A 10,864-nucleotide genomic window follows, 5' to 3' on the forward strand; every position below is an offset into this window, starting at 1 on the left:
ACAATATCCTAACAGATCTTGAAAATTTTTGCCACCAGACGAGGAGGGCATCAGAAATCCCTTACGTGCAGGCTTCCTTTTACTTTCACTCCTGTCCTTAATTTCTGTGCCTTCTGTTCTACATGCAGGTCGTTTTTGGCCAAAGAAACCTCACCTAAAACCTTTGCTCATAATCTTTCCTTCTCCAATGACTCCCAGCTCTCTCTAACTCCTGCCTGACCCCTGGAACACCCCTCTCTCAGTACCCCTCTCTGGTCCCTCTACAAATCTTTCCCACTTGTCTCTCCCCTCCTGAAAGCCACCTCCTCTCTTGTTGGACAGATAAAATATTGGGTTGGGGAATAAGTTTGTAGCGTTTTTACTGAAGACTTTTATTTAAACAAAAAACAATAATTATATCAATAAGTTAATCAATTATATATTTGCCGTTGCTGTTTACAACCTCTTCCCACCTCTCGACCAATTTGTTGATGCCGTTCAGCCAAAAATCGCCTGGTCTGGTGTCAAAGAAGTTGTTGAGCCGGTTTTTAAGGACCTCTTTGTTATCAAAGGTAACGCCCTTCATATGGTTTGACAGGGAGCGAAAAAGATGGTAATCGGTCGGTGCAAGGTCCGGAGAATATGGCGGATCTGAAGGACCTCCCATTCGAGCTCTTGGAGTGCGGCTTTGACGACTTGTGCAACATGGGGCCTGGCGTTGTCGTGAAGGAGTATGGTTTGACCATGTCGATCAGGTCTTTTCAGTCGAATAGCTTCATTCACGCGGTGTAGCTGGGCAATGTAGAGCTCCTTGTTGACCGTGGCATTCTTTTCGAGCATTTCTCAGTTCTTCATTGAATTCAGAAGGCCTTCCGCTGCGGCATGTGTCATCGACGTCAAAGTCGCCATTTTTGAACTTTGCAAACCATTTCCAGGCTGTAGACTCACCTATGACACCTTCTCCATACACGTCGCAAATGTCCCGGGCTGCTTCGGCAGCTTTTTGACCTCGATGAAAAGCAAAGAAGAGCAGGTGTCGAAAATGTTGATTTTTGCCTCCTGGGTATTCCATTTCTAAGCCTCAAAACTAATAAAAAATTAAATAACTCAAAAATACAATTAACATAGTTTTGTAGAGCAGAAAGAGTTTTATCGAATGAATACTTACCCTTTGCCAAACAGCCAACAAATCGTTGTAAAAGAAAATATAAAAATGCTACGAACTTATTTCCCAACCCAATATATTATGGTCACTTTGTTAAAAATGGTGCTGCCCACGGGGAGACCCATCGCTCAGATGATATTAATGTGTGTTGGGGGCAGACTGTGGGCAGGCAGGATCCTTGTAACCTGGGGCTTTGTTTTATGACTAAGCCTTTCCCACCCTTTTCGATGTGGCTAAACTTTGTATCAGAGACTTCCCTATTTTGCATATTGGATAAAATGTTTGAATTTCTACACTATAAAGTGGGGCAGACTGGAGCTTGCTCTCTCTCAGTTCCTGAGATTAGCATTAGAGGAGAGAGCAAAAAGAGCAGAGAGAAGCCCTGGCCAGTTGGCTCAGCGGTAGAGCGTCGGCCTGGCGTGCGGGGGACCCGGGTTCGATTCCCGGCCAGGGCACATAGGAGAAGCGCCCATTTGCTTCTCCACCCCCCCTCCTTCCTCTCAGTTTCTCTCTTCCCCTCCCGCAGCCAAGGCTCCATTGAAGCAAAGATGGCCTGGGCGCTGGGGATGGCTCCTTGGCCTCTGCCCCAGGCGCTGGAGTGGCTCTGGTCGCGGCAGAGTGACGCCCCGGAGGGGCAGAGCATCGCCACCTGGTGGGCAGAGCGTCGCCCCTGGTGGGCCTGCCAGGTGGATCGCGGTCGGGCGCATGCGGGAGTCTGACTGTATCTCCCCGTTTCCAGCTTCAGAAAAATACAAAAAAAAAAAAAAAAAAAAAAAAAAAAAAAAGCAGAGAGAAGCCACATGGAAGAGGCCAGGAGAGGCAGCCAAGATGGTGGAGTGTTGAAGGAGAAGCCAGTTTGTGCAGAGAGAAGGTGATGGGGAACAGAGATGAATAAGTCTGGTGAGCTAGAAACCTTTGAGTCTAGGAAAACGGAGATAAGTCAGTAGCTTTGTGAGCACTGCATGAGTGCATTTTATAGCCCAGTATGTGTTTTTACTTGCCCACTGGTGCAAGCTAGGATTAAAGCTAATGGCCCAACAGTTTGTGGCTCTATTGTTTCATTACCATCTGTTCGAATCCAATGCAAACCTCATGGGCCAGGCTGCTGTGATGGTGGCAGTGTGTACTGGCTTGACACTTCTCTTCTCTGAATCCTCTTTCTCATTCACATGCAAATGCCAGTCTCTCTCCTACCCTGCTGGCCAGGGGCCCCTCCCTTCTCCACTGTGTTCTTAAACCCCTCCTCCCTCCTAACAGACTGGCAGCTGTCTCTTTTTCTTCTTTGACCCCTCCCCCACACCCCACCGGCTCCTTCTATTGAGCTGTGTGAGTAATCTGTTGTCTCTCTCTGTTTGTCAGAAAATGTCTCTAGTATAATTTGAATTTAAACAAGCAAAGTGTGCTCATTTAAATGTTAATTCATAATTGTCTCTGAAGTCTTTGTTTAATGTATAACTGTGTCTGTTTCTAAGGCCTTAAACCAATAATCACCCACCTCTTAAATCAAGGCTTACTTATCCCCACGGAGTCTCCCTGCAATACCCCCATCCTTCCTGTTTGAAAATCTTCAGGGGCTTAACAATTGTACAAGACTTATGCCTAATCAATGAGGCAATAATTCCCCTCCATCCAGTAGTCTATAATCTCTACAAGTTACTGTAACACATTCCCTCAAACACCACTCACTTCACAATGCTAGACCTCAGGAATGTCTTCTTTACCATTCCTCTACACCCTGACTCTAACTTTGTTTGCATTTTCCTTTATTTACTGACCCGGATACTAATGCAGCCCAGCAATTTATTTTACAACAGGGGATCAAAATCAGCCCACACCTGTTTGGGCAGGCATTAACTCAGGATTTAGCAGCATGCAATCTCAAAACTAATACTCTCTTACAATATGTAGATAACCTATTCCTCTGCAACCCCTCCGTGCCTGCCTCAAGGAGTCACACCACCACTATTCTTAACTTCCTCACTTTAAAGGGATATTGTGTCTTCTCTGCTAAGGCTCAACCTAGATCTAACTCAGATCCTCCAGTCTTCAACCATCTACCACCACATATCAAATCCTTTCTCTCCTCAGTCTTATAGGCTTCATTAAACACTGAATTCCCAATTTTGCTCTCTTAGTCAAGCCCCTCAGTGAGATCTTCTGAGCATGGCTTTTAAGGTCTATAATGGCGAAGGAAGTAACAGAAAAGGCAAATAAGGCCCCAAAGAAGTCAGGAAATACCAGCTTTTGGCATATGCTCTTAAAGGCTCCAGCGCCCTAAAGGGCTTCATAGGATTCCATAGGGGCCCTGCTCCAAAGTGGAAAGAAAGGTCATTGAACTGAAGCCTGCCAGGCTTCCCAACCCCATCAAGGGACATGTCTTTGCTGTGGAAAGAGGAACATGAGAAGGTAAGATGCCCCCTTGCTCCATGGAGGGAGGGTTCAGTCTCTTCTAGCCCTGTTCCAGCTACTTGTGACCTGACTTTGCCCAGCATGCTAGGAATTGCCACTGAAGGTCCAAGGACATTGTCAAGGGCCTAAGGTATTTCTTCCAAATAGCAGAGAAGCTAATCTCATTTCTTATTTTTATTTTATTTATTTTTTAATATTTATTTTATTTATTCATTTTTAGAGAGGAGAGAGAGAGAGAGAGAGAGGAGAGACAGAGAGAAGGGGAGAGGAGCTGGAAGCATCAACTCCCATATGTGCCTTGACCAGGCAAGCCCAGGGTTTCGAACCGGTGATCTCAGCATTTCCAGGTCGACGCTTTATCCACTGCACCAGCACAGGTCAGGCTAATCTCATTTCTTGTAAACACAAGGGCCATCTACTATGCCTTGCCTAAATATTTAACTTTTATTTTTCCCTAAAAGATCTCTACTGTGGGTATTGACAGTCTAATTTTGTTCCTTTATTTAATGTATAGTATCTCCTTTATTCCTTTTATCTCAATGCCCCATGCCTATTGTAGGCTTGGACCTGCTGCTAACTCCAGCTCGACTTAGTGGTCACTAGTATTTAAACTCTAGCTGCAAACTGTAGAAATGTAACCACCCTTTCCCTAAGTACTTGCAGGATTTACAGGTTACTCAGCAAACTGTTCAGACTGTCCAAGAGGTGCTTCCAGCATTACATCACCCAAGGACTGACTTTCACGTGGACAGATGCACACTCCCATTGCTTCTAAGGGTGACTCTTTCCTCCACCCTGACCATTTGGAGCTCAGAAACAGAGAAATGAAACCAACCCCTTGTCCTTCTATTCTCTACTCACCTCTCAGCCTGCCTCACCCAATCTAGCCTGCCTTCTACACATGTGGGACCAACACCTACATGTGTCTCCCTAATAATTGCACAGAAAACTGGACACTAATCTATCTCACTCCAAATATCAACCTAATTCCACCCCATGAGCCTCTTTCAGTTCCTAGTACACTACCCATCAATCTAAGGACCAAACGAGTTATACAGGTAATTTCTCTTCTTGTTGCTTTAAGAATTTGTATAAATGTGGGTCTAGGGACAGGGAGATTGGCCACTGCCCTGTCTTATACCTAGTCTCTCTCTCTCTCTCTCTGAAGCCCAGCGAATTCATAAACATGGAATCAGTGGCTTCACACAAACTGGGTGTCTTGACTATTGCCTTTCATTGGTCCACTCACTCTATTTTTCTAACTTTTTTTTTTTTCCTGAAGTTGGAAACTGGGAGGCAGTCAGACTCCCGAATGCACCTGACCAGGATCCACCCAGCACGGCAACCAGGGGGCGATGCTCTGCCCATCCGAGGTGTTGCTCTGTCACGACCAGAGCCACTCTAGCGCCTGGGACAGAGGCCAAGGAGCCATCCCCAGCGCTTGGGCCATGTTTTGCTCCAATGGAGCCTTGGCTGCGGGAGGGGAAGAGAGAGACAGAGAGGAAGGAGAGGGAGAGGGGTGGAGAAGCAGATGGGCGCCTCTCCTGTGTGCCCTAGCCGGGAATCAAACCCAGGACTTCCGCACGCTAGGACGACGCTCTCCCACTGAGCTAACCGGCCAGGGCCTATTTTTCTAACTTTTGAACCCTGCCTCTTACATTTGTTCACTAGTTTCTTACAGAACCACATGCAGACCTTCGCCAATCAGAAAATTGTAAAAAAAAAAACCCATCCCTGTTCTCAATGCTAGCACCAATGATAGGACCAATCATAATTTTGTGCCTACTTTTAATTCTTGCCTTTTTATCAAGTTTTTGTAGGCTCAAATGAGAGAAATCTCCAGGATTATTTACAATTAAATGCTTTTACAACCCCTACTCCAATAACCCCAAAGGGGGGGAGGTTCCTGGAGGACCCCAATAGGCATGAGAGCAGGAAGTAGCTCCAGAAGATGGTTGGTCCAAGAAAAACCTTCCTGAACCCCATACCCTTTCCTTCTCCCCCCTTTTCATTTTTTATCATACAACAGAGTTGAGAAACGATAGATATGTGAATTCCAAACTGCTCTTTTGATGTTCTGCTTATCTGTCAGACCTCACCCTTACTCAGTGGACGTATCTCCCGTGAGACAGAGGAATTCCAAAAAGCTTGTCAACCGCCCCAAGGAGGAGCATTCTGGACATACGAGGACTTTTAATTCAACACCCACTTGCTCGACTCTCCCTTACCCTATAAAATTTGTCCCCCTAGTTTGTATGGGTACCCTTCTCACTGGAGACGTGCTTGGCAGGGTTCCTTTCTTCCTTTCAATAGGCCTGTTACTCTGGTCTTTTTGGACTCCCATGGTTTCCAACATTCTATTATTGTCTCATTTTCTGTTTTAGCTCTTTAATGTTTTAGCTAAAATCCTCTTAACTATCATTTTCTTTCTTTCCTATTCTATACCTGGAAAGAGGGCAAAGGGAACGCCTATTTGGGTATAGCTAAATAGAATTTCACACGACCGCTTGCACATTTCTTGAGAGAGAATTGTTTGGTTTTTATCATTATGTTCCTATCAAAATAGCCTTGAGAAATATCAAGCAGGCCATGTTCTAATCTCTAAAATCCCGGGTTTCACTGATTTGTGTGATTCTTGTTTTTGAAGTATTTGTTTAATGTCTAAATGTAATTGTTTTTAAGGCATGAATTAAGTTCTTGTATGCAAAAAGTTGGAAATGCCGGCTCTCATATTGAAAAAATAAAATTTCTTCCCTACAAATTTTTAATTTTAATTAAATAAGTAAAGCATGCTCATTTAAATTTAAATAAAATGGAATGTGGATCCTAAAGACTTGCTAATTTAGCCAGGCTGCTCTAGGCTAAAGCTGCAGCTGCTGCAAGGCTTAAAGCAGCATAGATTTGCATAATAAAAGTGTAGATTTTTTTTACTATAAGAAAATAATGAAAATCACACTGGTATTTTCCAGCCTTAATAAATACTCTTTAAATTGCCTGTTAATTAATGCGGTAGAAATGTTTTGGAAAGTATGAGAATATTGCTTCAAAATAGTTATTATATATTGTTAGAAGTTAACATAAAGACAAGTATTTCTTACAATCTTTGAAGTCAAGGTATTATAAAGAGTGCCCAACAAATGCTTAAAGTTCAATTGTAAATAATATTAAAAAGGGAGGGGAGTCATATCCTGGAACTCTTGCAAATTTTCTATATCATGCTTTTTACTTTAAAAAATTTCTTTTGAATGCAGATGTAAAGCAGCTGAGACTCTGGAATCCTACAAGACACCAAACCTCTATCTACTGCAAACTTCTACCCTCTTTTATTTGATCCAGCTAATAATGCTGCTTTGTCTTTTCAAAATAGCTCCAAATATACAGAAAAAGTTTCTATAGGCAGATGAGGACCCACAAAACCCTCATGAAGACCTCCTGAGCATGGCTTTTAAGGTCTATAATGACCAAGAACAAAAAGGCAGACAGAGCCCAAGAGATCAGGCAAAATAACTGCTTTTGGCATACAGCCTTAAAGGCTCCAACACCCCAAAGGGGCCTCAATGGACCCCATCAGGGCCCTGCTTCAAGAGTGGAAAGGAAGGTCACTGAGGTAAAGCCTACCAGGCTTCTCTGCCCCTACCAGGGACATGCCTTTGGTGTGTGAAAAAAGGGACACTGGCAGGTAGGCTGCCCCCTCGTTCCTCTAAGGGAGGGTTCAATCTCTTCCAGCCCTGCTCCAGCCACCTGTGACCTAACCATGCCCAACCTGCTGGGACTTGCCACTGAAGGCTAAAGGTGTCCATGGCCGTTGGACCCATCTCAGGTCACTGTGGGCAAACCTAGGGGATTTCTTCCAAGTTTCAGGTAAACTGATCTCATTTCTTATAGACACGAGGGTCACTATGCCTTGCCTGAATATTGAGGTTTTTATTCATCCCTCGAAGACCTGTTGTGGGTGTTGATAGTCTTATTTTCTGCTGCTTTGTTTAATATATAGTGTCTCCCTTATTCCTCCTGCCTCAATGCCTGATGCCTGTATTAGGCTGGGACCTACTTCTAATTTAGAGCCCTCTTTCTCCTTTTTGTCAACTTCGGTTATGAATTTACCTCTGCCACCCAGCATAGCGTATCCCAAGGTTCTCTCCCCCACCCCAAGGCTGCAAAGCTCCAGGGAAAGGGACCCTGAGTTCATCTCTCCAGTTTAAAGAAAAAAGCTCTGTCTCCATACATGCTGCAGATGGCTCTTCCAGTCTTACCTGAATCATTGCCAGCTAGAAGCAGTAGTCATTGGGACTTGGACTCTAGCTGCAAAGTGTGGAAATGTGACCACTACTCCAGTGCCTTGTGGACTTTTTCTGAATATGTGTGACTCCTGCTCCTTGGGACAGTTCTCAGACTGAAATGGGGTTGGGTTACATTTACAAATAATATGAAGCAGTGATGGTGTCAACATGGACGAGGTAAAATTACATTAACATGTTAAGGACATTTGAGACTAAAAATTTTAGATCCCGTTGTATTAGTTAAGATTTTAATTGATAATCTAATAGGCTTTAATCACTTCATTGTATTAGGACACTTGTTATAGCATCTCTTAGCATGGATATTTTAATTTTGTTGTTTATTATTTCCAGTCTGCCTCCAAATGAGAACATGGGAATTCAGATGAGTATGAATTACAGCACACGAACTGAAGTTTTAAAAAAGATAAAAGGGGGATCTGTTGGGGACTGGAATATAAACAGGGTATTTTGCAATTTGGATATATCTTGAGGACAGGGGTGCGGACCAACCCCCCCACCTTACCTGCCCAGTTAACAAAGAGTTATGCTTGATTCTTGATCGGCCCACTCATGTTTTCCGGAAGTAGCTGGAAGGTAGTTTCTTATTGGTGTAAAGTTACATTTGTATGGTATGGTGGGGATTGTCTTTGAAACTTAATTGAATTGCTAATGAACCACGTTTATCCATGAATAAAGACGGATGCTTCTCTGAAAGCAGCCATCTTACAGCTCAGGAAAAGTAGAGTTTGCCGTGCCATCCTCCCAAAGCCATCTGTATGTATACAACTTTAAGTCTCTGTCCACTTAATTTCATACCTTTTCACACTTGAAACACCGGAACAGACTTGTTGCAGCTGGACTGAGACAGAAAAGTTTTGTAAAAAGTTATTTTTGTCAAATACTGCGGTTACTGAAATCCAACTGTGCAGGAGCTAGGATTGAGGTGCCGGCATGGATGCGGGAAGAAAGTTGGATCGTGAAACGTTTCTGCTATTAGAACAAAGGAAAGCAGCTTGATTAAACCAGAACTGCGAGAGTCTGTGTAAGGACCAAGAACGAACGTGAAATACACAACTCTTGGACAGGAAAACAGTTTCATACCAAAACCAAGCGCTGTTTCATTTTCTATTCCCATACACCAAGAATCAATAGTGCCAAGTTCCAGAATGTTTCAGAGACACGACAAGGGATATGAGATGTGGAGGATTAAAGCATGTAATAATTTGGTACAATAAGTATCGCTATTAAGAAATAAGTTAATAGTAATTAAAGATTACTTTAAAAAAATGTTCTGTATCATACTTGAAATAAATTTCCTTCAATACATCTTCCCCCTCCTGTGTCTTCATAATATGAGGACAAAGCTCTCAGCTAGTGCACCTGCTCCCGAGGGTTCCAGTTCCCAAGGATGGTTAACGCTCACGTGGCATAAGTTAATACTTCTTCAGAGCTGTCTCTTCGTAACTTTTCATAATTTCATTTGGGCCTGCATGCACTGGCCACATGTCGCTGTCCAGGTTGATCTTGGATGTTGCCTAGAGCTACTTTGGCCCTCTAGCTCTGCCTTCTTAGATACACACAGCCTGGAGGACTGGCCATAGGACCACCGCTGGAACTGATCCAAGTTCCTTTTCATTTGCGAGCAAGGGCTTCTGCACCAGAGATTGCAGGACAGAAAGTAGTCCTGTGGGTGTTCCCATACTCACACAGTGACTCCCCAACTATCAATCAGGGTTGCCACAGCTAGTATATGGGGCATTTTCCAACCTGGAATTTTCTCCAACTATATTTGTACCACCTCCCATCCAGCCTGTAGACGCTGCAGTGTCTCTGGAATTCTGCTTCCTACCTCAAATTGTTATGCAAAGACCTGAGGTGGAGGCAGGTTCAGAAAACTACTTATGGAATACAGACATAACGTGAGGGCTGGCCAGAAAAAAAAATTAGTTTATCAAAACATGCTGGAGCACAAGTCGTGTTAGATCAAAACACTAGCTGCTTACAACTGGGATCACATTGGAAGAGTTTCCTTTTGGATTCCTCTCAACCAAGGAACTGGTAAAAATTTCAAAATCCCAGAGCACACTCATTGTGACTTTCATTATATTCCCAGAGGGTGGGAGAGGGAGCTAAATTTGGGGAATGGGCCCGTGTTTTCACACAATACCTCAGTTTTTACAATATTGACTGTCTTTCCTACCAAGTCCTTCACCTCCTTGTGACTATTCAATGACTACAAAAAAATGGCTTCGCTCTGAAAGCAACAGCAACAGATGGGCAGAGCATCGCCTTGTAGGGGGCGTGCTGGGAGTATTCTGGTTGGGGCATGCATCTGGGAGTCTGTGTCTCTGTCCTGTCTCCTCTAAAATTTAAACAATAAATGTAAGACTCCTGGATAGAAAAAATATTTGTATTTAGAAAGGCCCTAATTTTTAATTTTTAAAAATTTATTTACTTTCTCCTCTTGTGGTAGAGACAGAGAGTGTCAGAGAGAGGGACAGATAGGGACAGAAAGGGAGAGAGATAAGAAACATGAATTCTTTGCTGTGGTTCCTTAGTTCATTGATTGATTCCTCATATGTGCCTTGACTGGGGGGCTACAGCAGACTGAGTGACCCCTTACCTGAGCCAGCAACCTTGGGCTCAAGCTGGTGAGTTTTGTTCAAACCCAATGAGCCCGTGCTCAAGCTGGCGACCTCAAAGTCTCAAACCTGGGTACTCCACATCCCAATCTGATGTTCTATCCACTGTGCCACTGCTTTGCAGGCCCAAATTTTTAAAATGTATTAAAAAATATTTCAAATACTGTCAGGGTAACAAAGGAGCGATTTTAAGTAAGTGTACATATTCAGACATCCATTTTGAAACATACTTAAAAGTTAACTAAGGGTGTAAACCTTAGATTATACTCTGTATAATAAATATTACGATTTAATGAAATATTGGAAAATTGTGTTTTATTCATTTTAGAGAGAAGAGAGAGTATGTGAGAGAAAGACAAAGAGAGAGAGAAAGAGGGGAGGAGCAGGAA

The 10,864-nt window shown here is 43.4% G+C and overlaps 1 long non-coding RNA gene across 1 annotated transcript in view; it reads left to right on the forward strand.

Annotated features, from left to right (window-relative positions):
* The window catches only part of LOC136399307 (uncharacterized), a 597,663-nt gene that overhangs the window by 339,232 nt on the left and 247,567 nt on the right, over window positions 1-10,864 (forward strand). The gene's annotated exons all lie outside the window — the stretch shown is intronic.

This window comes from Saccopteryx leptura, chromosome 3 (assembly GCF_036850995.1).
Source record: "Saccopteryx leptura isolate mSacLep1 chromosome 3, mSacLep1_pri_phased_curated, whole genome shotgun sequence".
In the NCBI taxonomy this organism is placed as follows: domain Eukaryota; kingdom Metazoa; phylum Chordata; class Mammalia; order Chiroptera; family Emballonuridae; genus Saccopteryx; species Saccopteryx leptura.